At 41.2% G+C, this 9934-nt stretch overlaps 1 non-coding gene across 1 annotated transcript; it reads left to right on the top strand.

Annotated features, from left to right (window-relative positions):
* Positions 1–5995: 5995 nt before the first annotated feature.
* On the top strand, positions 5996–6101 carry LOC118020415. Its single transcript, XR_004681858.1, has one exon. It is a non-coding gene; the product is annotated as a U6 spliceosomal RNA (small nuclear RNA).
* The last annotated feature ends 3833 nt before the right edge of the window (positions 6102–9934 follow it).

Here is a 9934-nt window from a genome sequence, read left to right as displayed (position 1 = left end):
TATTTAATTTATGATTTAAGAGGATCACGCGCGGGATATTTGGAGAAAAGACTGTAGAATGCAAGAGTGGATGTAAACAAACAGTAAGAAAGCCACCGCAGTGGTCAAGGCAGGAGGATGATGCTGTGCCTCGCTCGCAGTAGCACACAAATATACTGCTGTTTCTTCCATTGCTTTGACACTATATCCCCCACCAGCAACTGCCTGCCTTCTCTGCTCCTCTTTGCAGCAAATTTTCCCCATAGAGAGCTATCTATATTCACTGTCTCTAATGCCTCTGTTCTCATTCTCTCTTAAACCCTTAACATTCATATTCTTGTGACCACCACTCCTCCAAAATTCCTCCTGTCAAGGGCATTCGCGGCTTCCATGTTACTAAATTCAGTGATTAATTCTTGGTCCTTACCTTTCCCATCAGCAGTGAGGGTTACTGCGTACGGTTGTGCAGCTTGTGCTTGCACAAGGCGCCTAGAACAGGGGACGGGTGGATGTGAGTTTAGTCCACCTTGTATTTGCTGAACTGCGGTTTTGCAAGAGCACATCTCCCTAGAGAGGGTGCCTTTTCCTACCTCACACAAAGATCTTGACCAGTGGCAATGATCCCATAGCAGCAGTTGACATCATCATACCTTCCTCCTTAATGCACTTTCTTTATGGCTTCCAGGACCCCACACTTGGTTTTCCTCCCCGCTCCCTGGGGGCTCCCATTAAGTCTTTTTCACTAGGTCTTCATTTTCTCATGGTGGACATGGCAATGCTGGAACGCCTCAGCACTTTGGATTCTCTTTTGTCCCACACTTACACCTACATGATCTCACCCAGTCCCTTGACTTTAATGTTATCTTTATGTCCATGATCCCCCAAACTTATCTCCAGCCTGGACTCATGTTTCCTGGACTCCCCCTGAATTCCAAGCTTTTAAATCCAACTATATCTTCAACATCTCCAGTTGGGTGTTTAATAAACATCTCAAACTTAGCATGCCTCCAACTGAATCCTGATCTCTGCCTCCTGAAATCTGCTCCACCTATAGTCTTCTCATCTTAATACAAAGCGACTCTAACCTTCCAGCTGCTCAGCCAAATGCCTTGAGTTACTTTCCATGCTTCTCTTTCTCTTGCACACCACATCCCACCCATCAGTATATACTATTGGCACTACTTTCAAAATCCATCTGGAAGTGAACTTCTTACCACCTTCACAGTCCTATTCTGGTTTGAGCCATCACCACTGTTGCTTGCTTCACTGCAGTAGCCTCTCACACATTTTCCTGTACATTCTATTCTTGACATAGCACTCAGACAGATCCTATAAAAATAGAAGTCACATTGTGTCATTTCTCTGCTCAAAACACTGCAGGGGCTCCCAGTTTTCCTTAGAGAAGAAGCCAAAACTCTTGTTCTTCCCTCTGTTCTTCTCCAACCATGTCTTCTACTCTCTTTCTACTGGACTTGCTCCGGCCACCTTGCTGATCCCTGAGCATGCCAATTATATTCCAACTGTAGGGCCTTTGCATTGGCTGTTTCCTCTGCCAGAAGCACTTTCCTCAAAATATTCCTGTGACCAAATCCCTTTCCTTCTTCAGGACTTTATTTAAATTTCATCTTTTAAAATTACTACTCTTCCTCTCCTTTCCAGATACTCTCGATCCCATTTATCCAGCTTTATTCTCTTCCCTGGCGCTTACCATCTTCAGACATTTAGTTATTATGCTCAATTTGGTGGTTTCTCAATGACAGTTTAAATTCCTTGAAGGTAAGAGTTTTGTCTGTTCCCTGATGCCTTCACATGTCTGGAATAGAGGCTTGCACATAGTAAGTGCTCAAAAAATATTTATTGAATGGATGAAAGAATGAGAATATATTATTAAATGTTGTCTAATTTTTACTCCAAATCTGTCCCAAAATGTAATACTAAGCAGTTGTGTAAACCACTAGAATATTTAATGACTTGGAAAACTATTTACAATCTAGTGCTAAAATTTTTACAATCAGGTTTCAGAAAAGTAGGTAGGATATGATCCGATTTTTATTTAAACAATGTACATGTTTGCATTAAAAAGGACTAGAAGGAAATATTTATTTAACAAGTATTTCTGAAGCACCTACTATGTACCAGACATTGTGCCAATTAACTCTTCCTGGGGTGAGATTATAAATTATTTTTATTTCTTCTTTTTGCTTATCTGTATTTTCTGTATTTCTACACTAGTGATCTATTAATTTTACATTAGAAATAATTAAGCCAAGTGCTTTTATTTGCTTAGGTACTTTTGAGTGATGCGACTTTGAGCAGCACATTTTCAGGATAAATGCATAGCCCTGTGTGCATACTGATTTACTACAGTATTAATAGAAGATGCTACACATGGAGTTCTCTCTTAAATTCCACTAACTAGGGAGAATCCCAGATCTCATTGCCTGTTTAAACAATTGCAGGGACAGCTGTGACATCCACAATCAACATTCTTCAGTAACCAAGGAGATATTCTAGGCAATTTGTAAGCTACCAGGGTAAGAGTAGACATTTTACCATTGCCCACCATCCCTGGTCTCTCGGCATTTTAATTGCTTGTTAGTAAGACACTTCAGAAAGCCTTGAGCATGAAAGAGACAATACACAGTAAATTCTAGTATAATTTCCTTGTATTCATTAAATCACTGCCAACTTGAACATGATTTCCTTTGTACAGATACACTATCATTTCTAAGAACAGTAAATTCTATGTACAGGTTTGAAGAGCAAACTTTACCTGGAGTTTATTCCCCGGAGGTATTTCTATAACATGCTATTTGAAGATTCCTCTATTTCAATTTTTAAAAACCTCCATCTGCAGATGCTGTCCTAGGCTGTGACATTCTCAGCATTAGAGTGGGACAGATGTTTCCCAATGCTTATTTTTTTCACTGTCACTTTGTGCTTCATTATATCAGTCAGATAATGAAATGCTTAATTAGCTCTTCCCTTTTGCCCCAGGATCATTTTATAAAAAGGTAAATTGAGAGCTTTGAGAATAAAATATCTCCATTTGGCACTCAGGTATCTAAACCATATTTGAATACTTGAAATATTCGTGCAGGGGTGCTTCCGGGTAGACATGATATACAAGACTTCTCTATATAGGCATCAGTTGCTGGGGATGGTGGCCACATCATCTCTCCTTCCCCGGCAGCCCAAATATCACTTGTTTTAGATGTGAGGGCTGCCAAACATCATTAGCCCTAAATGGGGCAAATCAGCAAGAGTGGTCCTGGTTTCTGGGAAATTCACTCTAGGCTCCTTAGAAGCTTTGCCTTTCAGGTGACATCAACCATGAAAGTCTTCACCCATCCAGACCCATACCATGTTGAGCAATCCAATAGAATTGTCAATAGCCCTTTTCCAGATGGTTCTTCTGCCCCAAATGCAATTCATATTGTCAGGTATAATCTAGTCCCTCTAATGTTAAAAAGGAGAAGTTTGTTTTCTTCTCTCCATTCCATCCACCTTGCACCCGCATCACTCCAGCCCTTGCAGTTTGCTCATTATATGGGTGATGTACTCACCCAGCCACCTGTTCATGCTTCCTTCCTATTAGCCTCTTTAGCCCAAGGAGTGAACAAGGGTTTTTTCTGAACAGGAGGGTACTCTATCTGTGGTCAGAGTGGGATTTATAGTGTGTGCATCCCCCCCACCCACCCACCCACCCATTTGGCTGGCTGATACTTGCTCAGGGAAAACCTAGCAGGCAAATCAGCTGACATATTGCCTGAGGTGACCAGTCGAAAAATAAAACCTTCTGAGAATGTTGCTGCAACTACTATTTTTGTCTAGAAGAGACATTCTGCTAGTACGGATGACAATTTGGTTGGGTTAGGAGGAGCCACAGGAAACAAGAGCTCAATGCTGATCACTGTTATACAGATCTGGGATGATGGCACATGCGGTGATCAGCTGATTACATTACTCTATCAGTGCATTCGTTTAATGTCATCAAGGTCAAGGAGGTCTGCTTCTCGGTGGTGCTCAACAGGAAACTCAAAATATTATGTATGCCGGCAACAAGTGCCATGATTGATTTTTGTTATGGAATTAATCTGTCAAGAGTTGCAGTGTCAGGTTTGCTACCGTGAGTTATATCTCTGGTTCAGCTGGAAGACACAGCGCCAGAGAAAAGGGCTAAGCTGTCTTTGGCTATTTGCCTCAATCAGAGCTTTGTTAAGTGCTTGCTGCTGCTGCTGTTGATAGGGAAGTAGATGTGAGGGCTGCCAAACATCATTCCATTTAAAATGCAATGAAAAAGACCCCTCTGTCATGGCAGCCGGACCAAATGGGGATAGATAGTTGTGTTGAGTTGCTTCATCCCGGGGAGCTGCAGAGACTCTGATTTTAATACATCTGGGTGAGCTGCATGTAAACAAACTTCCTGGGTGGAACTTGACTGCGGCTGATGATGAGTCATTAGACCAAGAATTTACATGTCATACTGTCCATGGATGGGAAGCCCCTGTGAGGTGTGAGGCGGGGGTGAATTGGCATTTTAGAAGGAACACTGAGACAGGAGCACACAATGGACTGGGGACAGGGAGGACTGAGGTAGGTGAGAACAGTGAAGAAGCTGTTTGCAATAGGGAATTATTGCATTCCCTCAAGGTGTGGCTACCCACTATGGCTGCCATCCTGACCCCCAATGAAGCTCCCTCTTCACAGCAAGGGAACGTATTCACCATGCCCAAAACAACCATCTTTCATTTCATCGACATCACACTATAAAATCATTTAAAGACTGGTTTCTTCTGAAATGAATTTGATTTTGATTCCCATCCCCCTCTCCTTTCTACCTATCCCTGCTGCTCCTAGGTGCTCAAGGGCCGGTTTGAGGGGAACTATTTTCTTTTGGGAGTTATAAAATAATTATACGAATAATTGTTCAAGCAGGCTATTCATTACTATCTTAAAAAGGATGATGAAGATCTTTTTAAGAGAAACATGGGTTTTTGTTGTTATTATTTTGTTTTGTTTTTCAAAGATGCTTCAGCCAGTACTCAATTGATTGGCAATTTCAATCCCTTGAAGTCAGGTAATATAGAAACATAGGATCATAGGATCTCAGAGGAGGCAGATCCCTTTTTGATTACCTCACCAAACCAATCCAAAACATGAGTTCCTCTAAAATAATCCCTCCAAGAAATAATATCATTAATAATGTCTAACGCTTACATAGCACTAATGTGCTTTACATGTGTTAATTATTTAATCCACACAACAACCACATGGGGCAGCCATAGCTTTTATATTCGTTTTACGCTGAGACACAAAAAGACACAGCTTGTAAAAGAGGTGGATCTGGGATTTCAACCCAGGCGATGTTTCCAGGACGTGTGATTACCCATTATGCTATACAAACTTCAGTTGAGTTTTCGCTTGAGTAGTTCCAGGCATGAGGAGTTCACTAGCCTCAGAAAAGCCTTATTTCATCCTTGTCTGTTCTGCTGGTTAGACATGTCCGCCAATGACCTAAAGTCTTCTTCTCTAATATTTCTACCTATATAGCCCTCTGGAGTAATAAGAACATTTAATCTGTCTGTTGCCAAAGTCTTTTCCTGGGAATTTAAATTTGTCCTCCAAGACTTAATTCATATGTTATTTCTCTGTAAATTTTTTGTGTGTGACAGTTAAAAGCTGGTGTATTTTTTTTCTTTTACAAGTTCTGTTGGTCCCACTCTGGGTATGTGTGTATGTAATTACTACTGCGTTTGTGTGTTTGGTGATAAGGTCATTTTTTTAAGTCATAGGAGTAGAATTTTATATTTCTTTATTAAATTTCTTTCAAGATTGAGCCTATTTGCTGCAACCTATTAAAATCTACAGCCATACTAAATACTGCTCATTAGTCCTGGTTTCGTGCTATAATTTAATAAAACATGAAGAAAATCAAGTCTCAGAGAACTTTAGTTGCCCAAGGTTTTATTAAGTGGAATTTGCCCCCAGTTCTATCTTAAAAAAACGTATGCAAGTGCTCATTCAGCAGCCCGTACACTAAAACTGGAACAGTACAGAGAAGATCAGCATGCCCCCTGCACGAGGATGACACGCAAATTCGTGAAGCATTCCATATTTTTGAGTGGGCTTGTCATGGTGAGCCCCAAGGTGATGTATGGAAGTGTTGAACCACTATATTGTACACCTGAAACTAATATTACACTGTATGTGAACTAACTAGAATTAAAATAAAAGTTTAAAAAGCAAAAAAAGAAAAGAAAACAAATGAAATTTTGGTATATCATAATTGTAATGTATATATATATGTATATGTGTGTGTGTATGTGTGTGTATTTACTTCACTAGACAAGAGAAGGAGAATAAGAGGAATGTATACAAAGATGATGATTTTGGACTATTTTTTGAACCATTAAAAATAAGCCATTTGAAAAAGAAAAAAAATGCATGCAAATCCAATTGCTTGCTCTCGCTGCCAGATCAACTTTTCACTCCCTCTGTTTCTGGCTTGCCTCACGCTCCAGCCCTGCCCTCCCCACTAATGCAAAAGGAGCATGACTATAGAAGATTTCCTGTCTCAGCAGCCACCTCACTCTCTGTTCCTCATTTTTATTTGACTTGAATTGTGAGAAAAGGTGTTGTCCTGATATATTGCCTAATCATAGTGTAGCTTTTGGCTTGATACTGACTCTTTTTAGCCATCTTAACTGTATTATCTGTGATTACGGTTTTTAAAATAACTTAATTAATGTCATGATGAAATTAATTCATTGCTGTGCTAATGTTCAGAAAAAAAGTATTCCAGAGACTGATGTGAATTAGTAGAGGGGGTTTTAAAGCTCCGTTATTGGTCTAGGGGATGATACAAAGTCAAAACTGCTAGCATTATTTTTACAAGATTTGGAATGATGCTTAGGAAGGTATTTGCAAGTTGTATCAACTAGATAGAAATATGCAACTGTCAAGCAATATGACAGCCTGCACTAAGAGGGAAGGGTGCAGTGACAGTGGGAATCGCCTCAAAGATCACTGTGAATCCTAAAAATAAGGACAGTGATAGGGAAGAAAAAAATAGAAATGAAATTCTCACTGCAGGATCTGGAGATAATTTCTAATCTTCTCCAATTTTTCTCTTCTTCCCCCTCCCCCTTACCAAAACACATGTGCAGACATAGGGCATTCTTTACTATCGTTTTAGAAGTACCTGTCTCTGTTTTTATCCTAAATCATTTTCTGCACATCTTTTTTTCTCTAATCAACTTAACAAGATATTATCGGGAACCAACTGCAATCTCACAACTATGCTAGTTATTCCAAAAGATTCATAGAAAGATAACTGCAGTATCCTTTTTAGAATTTTAAATCAGTTGGTAAGAAAGACTGTACAGAGGGGGAACAGCCCTCCTGCTGATATATTCAGTATATCATGCAGGACTAAACCCGTCATGCTAGATATGTATGCTATAAGACTAGGGGAATTTATTCATTTATCCTAAAGACACTCAGTGAATGCCTTGCATGTGTAGGATTCTGGCAGAGGCCTAGAGAAACAAGGATGAATCAGATATTCTCCCTGACCTCAGGGGCTCAAATGTTACTGGGAGCCACAGAACCGTAAATGGATGATTAGAAATCACCGTGGTTGGGCTTTGTGCTAGTATTGGAAAGACAAGTAGAGCTTCACTATATGCAGAACGCAAGGGAGCTGGTAAGATGGCATAATTCAGGTCAGAAAGAGGACAAGAGAAATACAGGAGTGTGGAAAGGTGCACAGCCTGGTGAGGAAAGTGATTTTTTATTGGGTGGGGAATTGTAGAGGAATGAGGAACCCAGCCTGATGGGGATTTGGCAGTTAGGGTGTTGCTTGGATGCTGTGTTGGGAAGGGCTGCAGCAAGATCCTGTGTCATACTAAAGGGGACACCTAAAGCATTTTTACGACTTTTATTTTACATGTACATGTGTTATTTTATGACATTATTTTATATCCGCACCAACCTTAATAGGTTCCACTCCCTACATTCTGTCCCTAGCATCCATCGGACCCAGAGCAAGATATACAGTATGTTTAAATATTGGCGATTTATAAATCAATCTAACAAAATATTAAATGAAAACTGTTCTACCTTTCTCCCCTAACAAATACATCTTCATAACAGCCAGTTTTGAGTTTAAGAGTTCCTGGAATCTTCCAAGTTTCAGGCTAAAATCTGGTGGTTTGGGGAAATCCACTGCCCACTCTTCCCACCCCTGATTCCATCCCACTGTAAGATGTTCAAATATATCTGGACACTTCTGTCCACTTGCCGAGTTCCATTACAGCTCCCCCCCAACACACACACATGCAACCACGCATTAGCCCACCCAGAGCCTAGAAAGATATTCACTTGAGGTGTGGTCCACTCCTGGGAGGACAGATTCCAGGAAGAATTCTGCATATGCCTTAGTGATGGACTTAAGCCATGAATCATTGGTACCAAGAATGTGGCCTAGAAGTTGGGGTTTGGGGAGGTGCAGGTTCCTAGTGGGCCTGTTGCTTTGCCCTTGGCACTCTACCCCAGTAAGGGGGCATGGACAGAGAAGGGCCAGAGTTGGGTCCCTACCAAAGTGCTGGATACAGGGAAGGGGCCTCTCTGACTCAGGTCTCAGAGCAGTATTTCCCTTATCCCACCTTGTACCGATTGAGTTATCTGTAGTCCTTTATCCTTCTAGGGATAGTCCTGATGTTTAGAACTGAGGGCTTGTTGTGCTGATGTTCCCAAAACTTCCAATAAGACGACTCCTTCATTTAACCATTAATGTTAATCTCCCCATGAAGGCCTATCTACGGCAGCCATCTTCCTCCAGGCCAGAGACAGCTAGTGTGTGTGTGTGTGTGTGTGTGTGTGTGTGTGTGTGTGTGTGAGCATGTAGTAGGAAGAGTGAGATGGGAAATTCACCTTTCTTACAGGCCAAATATGATAGATTATTAATTATTAAACACTAAACACTTTGTAAACTTCTTCAGCTCCTAGTTCACCACATGTTTCTCTACCACTATAGAGATTACCTTTTTTTTTTTTTTTTCCACCACTGAGACTGGAAAAGGAGTAAAAGAATACAAGAGAGGCAAGGATAAAAGCCCCGTCTCTTCCGGCTGCAAGGAAACGTGGGCAGGAGTCCGCCAGAAAAAGTAGAGGGGCTGGAAGTGACAATGTTGTGTTGCAAGCTCCACCCTAAGAGGATGAAGAAGGGCTCTGGATTATGAACCAGAACTCTGAGGGCACAAGGACTCTTGTCTCACTCTCTTTACAGGCTCCTAGGGGAGGTTACCTCACAGGTTTGTGCAAACCAGAGTGGGGGCAGCCTCATCAGAGTAAAGGTGGATGGTTGGCAGAGAGGGAGAGCCTGAGCACTCTCATCAGATTCCCCTTCCCCTTGGTTCCTTGATGGCAAAGACAGGACCCAGCACCCTGAGTGCTGGCAGTTAGTAATAGCTCCTCCCTGGCACCACTCACACATAGACTTGCTCCCATCAACTGAGAAACATGGCTACAAGATCCTTCGGGTCTGTTGCTCAATTCTTAGTCTTCATCTTTTTTGGCTATTCAGCAACACTGGACACATTCAGTCCACACTCCTTGAAAAAAATTCTTCCCTTGGCTTTCAGCATATCACTTTCTTTGGGTTTATTTCTTACGCACTAGCTTCTTTCTTTTTTTCACTCTGTCTGTTCCTCCCCATCTCCACAGCCTATAAACCCTAGAATGCCCCATGGCTCAATCCTCAGACTTCTAATCTTCTTTCTTATTTCTGTTCTTTGTGTGATCTCATCTAGTCTCTGCCCTGAAAGATCATCTTCATGCAAAGATTCCTAGGATTGCATTTCCACCTTGGACTTCTCTGAACTCCAGACTCAGATATGCATCGGCTTACTTAAGAGTTTATTTGAAAGTCTATCATTACCCTAAAACTGGA

The sequence above is a fragment of the Mirounga leonina genome, unplaced genomic scaffold, assembly GCF_011800145.1.
Source record: "Mirounga leonina isolate KUSES-001 unplaced genomic scaffold, KU_Mleo_1.0 Mir_173, whole genome shotgun sequence".
Lineage (NCBI taxonomy): Eukaryota > Metazoa > Chordata > Mammalia > Carnivora > Phocidae > Mirounga > Mirounga leonina.
This window is presented reverse-complemented; position numbering and strand designations above follow the sequence as displayed.